Genomic DNA, 15,074 nt, shown 5'->3' on the forward strand with positions numbered 1-15,074 from the left:
ACAAAATGGCAAAGAACAAGCGGCATGAATGCTAGCCGCACACAGATCAAGCACCAATGGAAATTTTGTGAAGTTGCGTTTATTTTTCCACAAAACATTATAAACAGGTGATAGTAACGTATAAACGATGTAAAGAATACAGAACGTAAATAAGTGTTATACGCATAACGGTAGACAAAAACGTTCTTCGTTTTTTCCAACTTAACGGATTTGCACACACATTTCGACAACTGGTTAATGAGGTCGAGCATTATCGTCCGTTAATACGAAGTCTGGGTCCGCAACTCCTCGCAACATATGCACATGAAGTCCCAAGATCTCGTTACAATACCTGACAGCAGTTAAAGCTTGCCCATTCACCCATACAATTTCATGAAGAGGTGTTCCAGTGGTCCACATAATCCCTGCCCAGACTATTAGCGATTCTCCTCGATATCGGTCTCTTTCCAAAATGCTAGGGTCCCGAAATCGTGTTCCACGTCCCTTCCAGATGCGAATGCTTGGAGAATTACTCTCCAGACCAAAGCGTTACTCTTCTGTTTAAAGAATATTGGTCCACTGTTCGACGTCCAGGTGGTATGTTGACGACTCCACTTTTAATTCTGTTTTACTCTATGGACTTCCCAACTATTTGTGATGATATTTTGTCTTTTTAGTCCGTTTAATTTCATGACATAGACTTTACAACCTGATGATGAGAGCATTGTCTCTTGAAACGCGTTGTTACAATATATGTATAAGAATCGCGGTTGAATGCTAACAGTGATAACCAGTATAACGACAACAGCTACCTCGACTCCATAATGGATCATATTAAATCCACTCTAGACGTTTCTTTCTGTGGAGACGCATCAGACTTACACGTATAGCAGGTCTCCGACAATAAAGGCCACTCTGCCGAAGCCATCTGTTACAGTTAGTCTCAATACAACACGCAGTTGCCGTACAGTATTAAGGCGGTACCGTCCTGCCCTTGTAGCCAAATAACACTCCTCTCTTTTTGATATGACGCTGTGCCCCGGTGTTCGCGATATTGTTTCGGTCTCTATAAGTCGCCACATCCGAGAAACAACAGAACAATTCACATTAAGTCATCGGGCCACATCACTTTGCCACTGTCCTGCTTTCATTCTTCTGACAGCCCTCCACCGCAGGGAGACTTGCAGGCGTTTCCTTTGTGCCATACTGCACCGTCAGTGACTGTATACACAGCGATTGGGATGTGGGACTATCCGGCAAGCACTACCCCGTTTGATAGGTGCCCTGACGTCATCGTTGGCGTGGTTATCCATTGACCGGAATGCCACCTTCCGTGCAGAACACGACTGTACGGACATCTGTTGATTGTTTGTATGATTATACCGTAAATTAGACACAAGACGGTGAAATAGCGGTTTGTCGCTGTAGTTTTGGACACCAGTGTTTTTCTGCTTTTGTCGCTCAACGGCACTACTTTTCTATTCGTCACCGCTCTCTGGTGCCTTAAATTGTCCTCCAGGTTATCGCGCTGTAGTTAGTCAGCTAGTCTGCCGTTTATGTAACTGATACCTAGATGTTTATGGCATGTATTTTAGCTGTTTGGCTTCGACGATACTTTTGGGTTCATACTCCTGTACATGCTTTATATAGTTAAATTTTATCTTATTTGCTGCGTATTTCTGGTCTGCAGACAATCGGAACATGGGTTCTACCCGAAAAGCGTCAAATAAAGTCATTGCTTCATCTTATTTAGCGATCAATACAGCAATTGTGCAATAGTGCTATTCAGTTGCAATATGCACTACTAGCCATTAAAATTGCTACACCACGAAGATGACGTGCTACACGCGAAATTTAACCGACAGGTAGAAGATGCTGTGATATGCAAATGGTTAGCTTTTCACAGCATTCACACAAGGTTGGCGCCGGTGGCGACACCTACAACGTGCTGACATGAGGAAAGGTTCCAACCGATTTCTCATACACAAACAGCAGTTGACCGGCGTTGGTCAAACGTTGGTGAAACGTTGTTGTGATGCCTCGTGTAAGGAGGAGAAATATGTACCATCACGTTTCCGACTTTGATAAAGGTCGGATTGCAGCCTATCGAAATTGCGGTTTATCGTATCGGGACATTGCTGCTCGCGTTGGTCGAGATCCAATGACTGTTAGCAGAATATGGAATCGGTGGTTTGAGGTGGGTAATACGGAACGCCGTGCTGGATCCCAACGGCCTCGTATCACTAGCAGTCGAGATGACAGGCATCTTATCCGCATGGCTGTAACGGATGTACAGTCTGGAACCGCGCGACCGCTACGATCGCAGGTTCGAATCCTGCCTCGGGCATGGATGTGTGTGATGTCCTTAGATTTAAGTAGTTCTACGTTCTAGGGGACTGATGACCTCAGACGTTAAGTCCCATAGTGCTCAGAGCCATTTGAACCAACCATTTTTGTAACGGATGGTGCAGCCACGTCTCGATCCCTGAGTCAACAGATGGGGACGTTTGCAAGACAACAACCATCTGCACGAACAGTTCGACGATGTTTACAGCAGCATGGACTATCAGCTCGGAGACCATGGCTGCGGTTACCCTTGACGCTGCATCACACACAGGAGCGCCTGCGATGGTGTACTCAACTACGAACCTGGGTCCACGAATGGTAAAACGTCATTTTTTCGGATGAATCCAGGTTCTGTTTACAGCATCATGATGGTCGCATCCGTGTTTCGCGACATCGCGGTGAACGCACATTGGAAGCGTGTATTCGTCATCGCCATACTGGCGTATCACCCGGCGTGATGGTATGGGGTGCCATTGGTTACACTCTCGGTCACCTCTTGTTCACACTGACTGCACTTTGAGCAGTGGACGTTACATTTCAGATGTGGTACGACCCGTAGTTCTACCACTCATTCGATCCCTGCGAAACCCTACATTTCAGCAGGGTACTGCACGACCGCATGTTGCAGGTCCTGCACGGGCCTTTCTGGATACAGAAAATGTTCGACTGTTGCCCTGGCCAGCACATTCTCCAGATCTCTCACCAATTGAAATCGTCTGGTCAATGGTGGCCGAGCAACTGGCTCCTCACAATACGCCAGTCAATACTCTTGATGAAATGTGGTATCGTGCTGAAGCTACATGGGCAGCTGTACGTGTACACGCCATACAAGCTCTGTTTGACTCAATGACCAGGCATATCAAGGCCGTTATTACGGCCAGAGGTAGTTGTTCTGGGTACTGATTTCTCAGGATCTATGCACCCAAACTGCGTGAAAATGTAATCACATGTCAGTTCTAGTATAATATATTTGTCCAATGAATACCCGTTTATCATCTGCATTTCTTCTTGGTGTAGCAGTTTTAATGGTCAGTAGTGTAGCTGCATCTTCCTCTATGGCTTTATGTCACAAGGCATTTTTTTAAATGATCGAAGGCGAGATAACCGCATGGAGCGATTAAGGACCGGACTATAAGACGGGTGCTTGAGTGTCCCCCACTTGACTGTGTGTAACTTCTGCGTTACGACATTTGCATCTTGTGACGAATTGCGACCAGCACAGAACTTGGCGCACCATTCCGTAACAGTGGTTTTCAGCACACAGCCTATCTCGTACACATTCTTCGTTCTCCAATGGATGTCTACCGGTGTTTGAACTTCCGGCAACCAAGAAAAGAATAAACAGCACTTTGATCCTTTTTGGACTGATCTGGTACTAGATCACGTTTCCTCATTTACCGCACGCACGTCAGAAAGACACGAATGCCACACTAATCCCTCGTCTACATGTCGGTGCTTATATACCTGTACGGAATCGCGCTATGTCCTCAAACGGAAATTTTTTGATAGGCCCTCGTATAAGAGGTACTAAAAAGCTGATAGATATCTAATTGGTATTTTAAGATAGATTACTTTGTACCTAAATGGCAAGCATGTTCAGTTGTATGTGCAAATTATATCTTTCACATTATTAATGTGAATATGAATGCCACCTTTTTGATTCAAGAACCTAAGATTTCATCCTCTTATGATTAAATGCAGCGTGTCTAACAAGTTATGAAACAAAGCTTCAAATTTTTTACAAGAAACGTATTTATAGCGGCATAATGTTAGGTGAAGGGCTGTACGAGGGAGCCAGGGAAACGATTGATGATATTATTTCAGCAATGTTTTGGAAAGGTTCACATCCATTCCTACTGCAGAGTAGCGCCGAAGCTGTCACCGTGACTAGGAATAAGGCGTGAAAAGGAAAAAAAAGTCCAAGACACAGTACTTCCCGTGGCATCAGTCAATTAAGTAGCAGTTAAGTAGCGTCGCAGACACTCTATGCAAGAAATTCGAGGGAGTTCTCTGATGAATAAAATGCATTCACCCATATTTCAGGATGGTACAACTGCCACTCCCGCCCCCCTTTCCCTCTTGCCCCCTAATGCGCCTACCACGCTTTGTTGCCGAATGTCAACGGAAGGCGGCTGCTTAAACTGACAGTTCCCATCTCGCCCGTGAAATATTTAAAGTGCCGTAAATAAAAGTTTGAATACATACAGGATGCGACGAAACTGAACAACGACATTTCTCTTTGTCCTGGTCCCTGAAATTATTTTTAGATAGTTACCAGCAGTGTGAAAGACGTCAGATATACGAAAATGAAAGCAAACAGCGATATTTCTCGCAGTTGACTATGTATCCTGCAATTTGATTCTCAGTTTTATTTTCGATAAGCGTACAAGCTGAAGTAATGAATAAACATTTGCGCCACGTCTGGGACTTGAAGCCGGCCGGTGTGGCCGTGCGGTCTAGGCGCTTCAGTCTGGAACCACGAGACCGCTACGGTCGCAGGTTCGAATCCTGCCTCGGGCATGGATGTGTGTGATGTCCTTAGGTTAGTTATGTTTAAGTAGTTCTACGTTCTAGGAGACTGATGATCGTAGATGTTAAGTCCCATAGTGCTCAGAGCCATTTTTTTGGGACTTGACCATTATGGGACGTGAATCCATTATGAACGAAAAATGGGGTGCTATTCCAATGTCGGAGAGCCTCGGAAATACTTACGATTTAAGAAGGGGAAAATCAAGATGGGCTGAGGTGTGAAGATTGTGTTAGATAGGGCATTGGACTACGGTATTCCGTGCAGTTGTTTTAGCCATAATGTCAGGGTGGTGTAGAGGACAGTGCATCCGCCTAGGCAAAAGCAGTGCGTGTCTATGTCCCGACACTGGCACAAATTTGTAAGTCATGACTCCAGCTTCTGTCCTAACCGAAGGTAAGTAAGAGTTACTACTCACTTCACTCCTTTCTATACCTGATACATACGCTTACAGTACGTACAGACGTCATACAATCACAACAGTTATAATGGTGGCTCGGACAACATTCTTGCGGAAGACATTGTCCCAAAAATAAATTAAAATGGTTCCAGTTCGCCAGTTTCGACCAAGGTTTTCGGGGGGTTTCCCTTCATTGTAAGGCGTATACTGGGACTTTTTAGCCCCTCCTATTCGGCTTCCCTGGTACTTGGCTGAACAGAAGTGCGGCTGTCTTATGGGCCGCTCCTCGAACAGCCCACTCCACTCTTGGGACTAGTTTCTAGACCTACTGAACTGTAATAAACCCCCAAACCCCATTGAGACCAAAGAATCACTGCTCAGGTGCCCAGCGTCCAGACCACCTGACAAAGACGAAATCAAGCGCCACACTGCCCATCTCAGAAACAACAAAGCACCTGGAGAAGACTCAGTCTTAGCATAACTGTGGAAATATGCCCCAAAGGAATCACCTGAAATCTTACAAAAACAAACAGAAAAAATTTGGAAAGAGGAAACACTGTCCGAAATTTGGAAAACGGCCCTGATCCATCCGTTGCACAAGAAAGGCAGAATGAAAGACATAAACAACTACGGAGGAGCATCCCTGCTACCGGTAACCTATAAAATTCTCTCACTCGTCATTCTCGAGCGTTTAGAAGCCCAAGTCGCACACCAAATAGGTGAATACCGAGGGGGGTTCACAAAAAATCGCTCAACAGCCGAACAGATGTACAACCTCAATACAATAATCAGATATTATACCCTAAGGTCCAAATACTGAGTGTCAGTCTTTGTGGACTTCAAGAAGGCATACGACTCCACAGACCGGGAGGTCCTGCTGAACATCCTAAATGAGTTCAGAGCTGACCTTAAACTGCAGGCATTAATTAGAGCTACGCTAACAGATACAAAATCCAAAGTACGAGGGCAGTTCAATAAGTAATGCAACACATTTTTTTTCTGAAACAGGGGTTGTTTTATTCAGCATTGAAATACACCAGGTTATTCCCCAATCTTTTAGCTACAGAACACTATTTTTCAACGTAATCTCCATTGAATGCTACGGCCTTACGCCACCTTGAAATGAGGGCCTGTATGCCTGCACGGTACCATTCCACTGGTCGATGTCGGAGCCAACGTCGTACTGCATCAATAACTTCTTCATCATCCGCGTAGTGCCTCCCACGGATTGCGTCCTTCATTGGGCCAAACATATGGAAATCCGATGGTGCGAGATCGGGGCTGTAGGGTGCATGAGGAAGAACAGTCCACTGAAGTTTTGTGAGCTCCTCTCGCGTGCAAAGACTTGTGTGAGGTCTTGCGTTGTCATGAAGAAGGAGAAGTTCGTTCAGATTTTTGTGCCTACGAACACGCTGAAGTCGTTTCTTCAATTTCTGAAGAGTAGCACAATACACTTCAGAGTTGATCGTATGACCATGGGGAAGGACATCGAACAGAATAACCCCTTCAGCGTCCCAGAAGACTGTAACCGTGACTTTACCGGCTGAGGGTATGGCTTTAAACTTTTTCTTGGTAGGGGAGTGGGTGTGGCGCCACTCCATTGATTGCCGTTTTGTTTCAGGTTCGAAGTGATGAACCCATGTTTCATCGCCTGTAACAATCTTTGACAAGAAATTGTCACCCTCAGCCACATGACGAGCAAGCAATTCCGCACAGATGGTTCTCCTTTGCTCTTTATGGTGTTCGGTTAGACAACGAGGGATCCAGCGGGAACAAACCTTTGAATATCCCAACTGGTGAACAATTGTGACAGCACTACCAACAGAGATGTCAAGTTGAGCACTGAATTGTTTGATGGTGATTCGTCGATCATCTCGAACGAGTGTGTTCGCACGCTCCGCCATTGCAGGAGTCACAGCTGTGCACGGCCGGCCCGCACGCAGGAGATCAGACAGTCTTGCTTGACCTTGCGGCGATGATGACACACGCTTTGCCCAACGACTCACCGTGCTTTTGTCCACTGCCAGATCACCGTAGACATTCTGCAAGCGCCTATGAATATCTGAGATGCCCTGGTTTTCCGCCAAAAGAAACTCGATCACTGCCCGTTGTTTGCAACGCACATCCGTTACAGACGCCATTTTAACAGCTCCATACAGCGCTGCCACCTGTCGGAAGTCAATGAAACTATACGAGACGAAGCGGGAATGTTTGAAAATATTCCACAACAAATTTCCGGTTTTTTCAACCAAAATTGGCCGAGAAAAAAAATGTGTTGCATTACTTATTGAACTGCCCTCGTAAAATTTCCCAGGTGTCTCTCGCATTCCTTTGATGTCAAGACCGGGGTCAGGCAAGGTGATCATCTGTCTCCAAAGCTTTTCAACTGCGTCCTTGAAACGATCATCAGAAACTATCGCGAAAGATTACTGGAAACCAACTATAACCCGGTGCGGATTGGAACCAAATCGAAGGGGAACGAGCTAGACTACTTGGCTTTTGCCGATGACATTGTCTTTCTGTCAAACGACATAGACACCGCTAGAGTTAAAATCGAACTGTTAAAAGAAATCGCTAACCAAAGTGGTTTGCGAATATCATTTGAGAAAATAAAAGTCGTGACTAACATTAAAGAATCCCCACCAAAACTCCGTACGAAATATGGGGTCATCGCCCGGGTAGACATATTCAAGTACCTGGGTGAGATCATCATGAAAAATGCACTGGACAAGAAAGCGCTTAGGGAACGTATACGCAAACTACAAACAGCTTACCAAACATCGCGCCTGATCTACAGCAAGAAGCGCCTTTCCTAGAAAACTAAGATACATCACTACGAAACAGTTTTGGAACCAGTAGTTTTGTATGCAGCCGAAATCTTACCTCCAAACACTGATAAAAGACTCTTCGAAGAACTGGAGAGCAAAGAGCGCAAAATTATTGGAGGAATCCTAGGATCCTAGTACAAGAATGGCATCCATCAAAACAGATCCAACAAGGAAGTCTACTGTAAAACAGAAAAAATTACGGACACAATCCGTAAAAGATGGGCACGATTTTATGCTCACCTCAGACGAATGGACGGAAAGAGGTTAATCAAAAATACATTTCTCTTTTTTGATTCAAAACCAAATATACGATGTCATGGTTTCAAAACACCAAAGAAGACCTCCAGATGCTACATATCAAACCCGATGATGCTTTCGACAGAGTTCTTTTCCGAAGGAAGGTAGTGACCAACGGAATAACCCGAGACGAGCAACCAAAAAGAAGACACGGTGTCCTTTCGACAGAAGAGCGCAAGCGGGCCCATTCACACCGAATGAGGGAAATCTGGGCTCAGAAAAAAGCCAGGCTCAGATCTAAGTACAACAAGGTGTCCTAGATGGCCCCAACGAATAAATAAATAAATAATAAAAGACTTTTGATTAGTTGTGCGTTCAGTTCGCTGGGTTAGAACGTGTCTTCCGCACCTTGCACGAAGGGTTGCAAGTTTCCTCTGCAGTGGGAGGATCAGTATGGCCACAGTCTATGAGTCATCAGCTGGGGTGCACATATTTTGCACTATTAACTGCATCCACAGTAGGAACTCAGTTCCGAAGTGAGGACTGCCTTATTTTATAGTGTGTCACTGAGCAGAAGTAGAGTTATTCCGGGGAGCTATATTATATGTGATTTCGCTCAGTGTTTATATTGTCTTGTTGACGATCTGTGGGGAGAAAGGAAAAGGGGAAGACAAAGCAAGTGGGTTGTACACTTGGCAATGGTTCAATTTGTAGTTAAACAATAACAAAAATTTGCAGCTAAATGAATCACTCCAGATCTTGGTGGAAAGAAGGGAGAGGAATGTAAAGAATGCTGTGACGTATAAGTCCTGTAGCCTGGGAGAAACGCGTTATACTCGAATGGATAAGATTTCTGGAAATTTTTAATTAAAAGAGTGGTAAAAGGGGTTCTGACCTCCATTGACGAATATTGCTATCTCCTAATGCACGTAAACACTTAACATTGCCTCTTCGCTACTCTATTTGCTTAACATATGATTCAGAAATAATAATCGCTTGGAAAAGAGCATGCACCATGCCACGTAGCAATGGATTGTCTCCCGCAAAAACACCCGTTTCATCCTGTTGTGATGGTGATGGTAGATGAAGACAGTGGAATAATTTAACGTGTCGTCAGTATCGAGGTTAGAGTGTGGTGTTACAAGTAATGGACACTTTTGCCTTGTTGGGAGAAATGTCCCAACATATCTTTGAAGCGGTCTCTCGAAACCACAATAAATTCAGGATACGCAGACCAGTATTTGAGGCCTGATGCTCACAAATACAGAGTGGCGCAGGAAATGTGTTACCAATTGTTTCTTTCACAATTTACAACGCACATTATATATCCCGCTGGGATCTCTACAGCAGTACCAGCAGAGCTTCAAAAATGGTTCAAATGGCTCTGAGCACTATGGGACTCAACTTCTGAGGTCATCAGTCCTCTAGAACTTAGAACTACTTAAACCTAACTAACCTAAGGACATCACACACATCCATGCCCGAGGCAGCATTCGAACCTGCGACCGTAGCGGTCGCGCAGTTCCAGACAGTAGCGCCTAGAATCGCACGGCCACTCCGGCCGGCACGGCAGAGCTAGGAAAAACAAATGAGTTACGAAATAACGTGTAATTCACGATACTGCCGCTAGGAGACTAGTAAGCAGAAATGGCTGACAATGGAAGACTGACGACGCAGCAACGATCGGCAATTGTGTCACTTTTTCATGAAACGGAAAGCCTTGTTGTGGCTCAAAGGCGTTTTCGACAACAGTTTAACACACGATGGGTCCCTTGCAAGAAGACCATCCACAGGTTGTATGATAAATTTGTACAGGAAGGAACAGTATTGGAAGCGAAGCGACCTCTACCTAAGCCTGTTTGTTCGCCGGAGAATATTGAAGCGGTACGAATTGCTCTACAGAGAAGTCCCGGGAGGTTCGCGGTTCGAGTCCTTCTTCGGGGATGGGTGTGTGTGTTTGTCCTTAGGGTAATTTAGGTTAAGTAGTGTGTAAGCTTAGGGACTGATGACCTTAGCAGTTAAGTCCCATAAGATTTCACACACATTTGAACAAGTCCCGAGAAATCGTGTAGAAAGGCAGCAGTGCAACTGGGAATATCCAGACGCTCCATTCAACGCATTCTTAAAAGTGACCTCCATATGTACCCATACAAGTTGACCTGTGTACAGAAGCTCACTGAAGAACACAAGCAGCAGAGACTACTGTTTGCTCAGTAGGCGGAGGATAGGGAAGAAACTCTCAACAACGTTTGGTTTTCAGACGCGGCGCATTTTCATTTAGACGGTGTGGTTAACAAACAAAATGTACGCTTTTGGGCCACTGCAAACCCACAAGTGCTTCATGAACGACAACATTATGCTCCGAGGATTACAGCGTGGGCAGCAATTTCCAGTCACAGACTTTTGGACCCTTTTTCTTTGAAGAAACTGTGAACAGCGAACGTTATTTGAGCATGCTTCGCAATAGCTTCATTCCACAGCTTCTTGCTACTGCCTTGCCCTTCAACACGCAGTGGTTCATGCAAGACCTCAATTCATGTGACTTTTTTCTTTGGTGGTATCTAAATTTTCCCGAAACGTCCACGTGATTTAATGGAGCTCAGAAGACTTATTCTTCAAGTTTGCAGTGAAATTACGAAAGACATGTGCCGTAGGGTAATCACTAACTAAGGTGTTCGTTTGAAGGAAGTTAGGAAACGAAATGGTGGACATATTGAGCATGTGCTGAGTTAGAACATATCTCCATGGACTGCTCTTCATTGTAGTATATGTTCCTTTCAGATTGCATTTACAATAAAGTTCATATTCAAAAACAAAATGGTAACACATTTCGTGCGCCGCCCTGTAGGAATCGAGTCTCTGGGTCACAGCCCCACCTACATCTACCGTAGATTCTCACAGAATGAACATCGAGAAATTATTGTTTTTTGTTTGCATCTGGAAAACACTAACTTCAGTTTCGATCTACTTATTTTTCGAAAACGTAGGCAAGACTGTTGCGACGCTTCCTGTCAGCAAAAGAAAACTTTTTGACTGTTTAGAAGCCGAAGTTTCTTGGCCGCGTCCCATTCGGGGATCGATGTTACGGACTTCCGGTGATAAATGCTGTCTTGACGTGATTTCATATCGTTTTCGCTTCCTCTCCGATCGATAAATAGAGAGATAAATGCCCATACATAGCTTGCAAGAACTGCCGGAGGAAGTCCCACGGAGATATAACCGGTAGAAAACAAAAGTGAGACCTGTCAATAAAGTTTCACAATCTCCTGTCATTGCAACATGAGGCTGGCTGGCCTTGTGACGTTTTAAGTATGTCCCCACAATCCACTCCTGTTTGTTACGGTCCTGCGGTGTCCATAAAAGTTTGGTGGATGCAGATGTAATTCCATTCCGAGGGAACAGCGACTGGACGAATTTGCTACAGAACACTAACGATACAGGTCTGGTGAAACATTTTTATGGGCGCAAATTACATCCTTTTCTGCTACGATACCACGTTTCATGCCGTTAGTACGCGACGACTCGTAAGTTTTTATTGCGCTTTGTAAACGTTTGACGAATTCAACGAAAAGCGCTATTTTTTTCCATCATCTACTGTAAATACGATGGCGTTTCTGTTATATTTTATGACGAGTGTTATGAACAAAGCAAAATTATGAGTCTAATAAAAGTGAAATAACCGTTATTTTCTCGCCGACGGCTGCACAGCTATTTGCTCTATTGCCTGTATGAAGAACCATAACTGAGGAGAAATCGGGTACATCACTCTAGGTTTGGCAATCAAGATAAAATGATTATGTCAAGTGCGAATTCGTGTTAATATCAGAAGAGACGACTTTCTTGGCCGTAATTTGTCGTCTTCTTACTTTTGGATAGCTTATTACACATCCGTGGATAAGTTTAATGCAACAGAATTGCACCACACGCACACTGACGGAAAAGAAATCGCAACACCCAGAAGCAGTTGTGCGACACAAACGATAGTTGGTAGATGTGTTTCTGCATCTGAAAGATGGGGTCTATTAAAAGTGGGACAAGTTCTGCAGAAGACGCCGTTGGAGCCGCTTTGAAAGACTGGTCGAGATAAGAAACGGTGTTCTATGCTTTGTATCTTTTCTTCCCAGATAATGGTTATTGGAACCGCAGCTGCCAATTTTAGATGATCTGTAGAACCTAGGGACTTGGGAAGGCGCTGCTAAGTTTTGATGACACGTTTGTTATTTTTGGATAGTAAAAAAGAATATGAATTACAGATTAAGGGGAAATAATTCTCCTTTTAAACGTAATATGAATACATAACCGGTATGATCTCAGTACTAATTACCTGAAAATATTCTCCTTCGCATACAAAATTTTGACCGATGAATAAGTAGTAACGCGATCTGACTTCTGTTTACGAAATATTTGGAAGCAGGAATATCATTTATTACCAAATGATAGTTTAGGGGATCTTGAACATAAGTTTATTGAATACGTGGTTACAATCAATACACCCAAAACCCTTTAACTCGATCTGAAAGTATACAGCAGCCTCTCTTATGGATAAATTGGATGCAATGTAGATGTAGACCCCATGTTGTACAGTCTAACATTAACCTCACGAAGCACTAATCCCTGTAGTCACTTTCGGCATAGTCAGAATCGGTGCGTGTCTCGAATTTCTCAGCGGATCATATCTATCTTATAAATGCTGTAATTGCATGCAAAGAAATAAGTAAATTATCTATCTATGGTAGCTTGTCAAAACAGCGATTCCACTGAAAGCAGAACGTATTTACTTAAATGTGCTTGCGTTACCTCCGACTTTAGCCAAAGGATGAATAAGTACATTGGAGCTGATCAAGGAAACGCGATAAATTATAAATGGCGGCAGGATGGAAAATAATTGTAGAGCTTTCAAATTCATTTTTGATTATCATTCAAGAAATAAGCACGAAAATTTATATAATGAAATTATATGTCGTTCATGGGACGACATGGAATATCTCACCACGCTTCATCAAAAGTAGAACAAAGTGTACTCCATTCTTTTTCTACTTGTTCATCTTCTTACTCATCTTCTGCTTCTGCACTTCAACGCCTAGCGCTTGTTCCACTTCTGTCTTCACTTTTCCATGCTTTCTAGTTCTGAGTCTTCCTACGTTCCTTCTTCGTCTTGGCTGACAGCATGACCTCGCGTAGGATTCTCTCTGCACTCATTCTTTGTAGGTGATGTTTTCATAATGTTTTACTTTCATCAATATTATACTTCTTCAATATTTAATACTATAAATATCTGTTCATTTCTGATATCTCCATTTCTTATACGGTCATTCCTAGTTAACGTCTCTCATTTACCGAGAAATCTCATTTCGGCTGCTTGTAGTTTATAGTCATCTCGTTTATTTATTTATTTATTTTAAGGATACATGACTCTTACATACAGCAATAAAGGTGTAGCCATGTTCCCTGCCGTATTTTATTCTGGAATGTTTGGTTCGTCATTCCGCATATTAACTGATATTTGTTAATCTTATTTTCTACGTCCTTTTCCATATCATAACATACATCGCTCCTTGAAAATTTAAAATTACAGACCTCAAGGGGAGTCTCTGTTAGTTCTTATACGGGTGTTGATTATTTCTGAATATATTTTATAGGCTGAGTTTAGAAGGCTTAATTCCTCTTTAATTTTCGCAATCGTTTCTTTGACGTTTTTAAAATAACCGGTACCACCTCTGATATTTTACAAGAGTTTGGAATTTTGCACCATCACCAATATCATTGAATAAATGTAATAGTCTAAATCGAATTGGCATATTTTAAAAATTCCATATTAAGGTAAGGAATGAGGAGGTTCTACGGAGAATCGGAGAGGAAAGGAATATGTGGAAAACACTGATAAGGAGAAGGGACAGGATGATAGGACATCTGCTAAGACATGAGGGAATGACTTCCATGGTACTAGAGGGAGCTGTAGAGGGCAAAAACTGTAGAGGAAGACAGAGATTGGAATACGTCAAGCAAATAATTGAGGACGTAGGTTGCAAGTGCTACTCTGAGATGAAGAGGTTAGCACAGGAAATGAATTCGTGGCGGGCCGCATCAAACCAGTCAGTAGACTGATGACCAAAAAAAAAATTAATACCACTTGACCCATGAGATTTTCTCTTTCTAAAACTCCTTTTCGTTATTCTATTCTGACTCCACAGTAGTATCATGCCATGTGATCTCCTCCTCCAATTCTGGATCTTTTATTTGGCAATTTCTTTTATGAAATTCTTTCCATTGATATCCGCTCATTAGCTTATATTTAGTTCCGTAGTATTTTTCTCTGCTCTGCTTAAGTGTTTAATTAATTTCTAGTGAAAATTTTACCTCCCATGTACATCCTAAAATGATGCTATGAGACATAATAGACATAACCTCGAATTCCTGTAGTAATGTTAAATAAGTGGGGCGGTAACATGAACCACGTACCTATATTCACGAAATGAGTTAATGACAGACCGATAATGATCCCTGAACATGCAACAAAGACGCTCGCTCAGAACAAAATATTTAGCCTAGGTCGGAAAGAAAACATGTAATTAAAAATGAAAATCGTAGACAACAAAATGTTACAGCAAAGCGCGCTTGCAAGCAACGTTCCCACCATAAATCCCTATATTTCACAGCGTAGAAATAACCACCGAAATAAAACATTAGACAAAGTCGTCGATTTTGAACCAACAGAACCGTGAAAATCGCGGGGAGCGCCCATGCGATGTGACTACTT

The sequence above is a fragment of the Schistocerca nitens genome, chromosome 1, assembly GCF_023898315.1.
Source record: "Schistocerca nitens isolate TAMUIC-IGC-003100 chromosome 1, iqSchNite1.1, whole genome shotgun sequence".
In the NCBI taxonomy this organism is placed as follows: Eukaryota; Metazoa; Arthropoda; class Insecta; order Orthoptera; family Acrididae; genus Schistocerca; species Schistocerca nitens.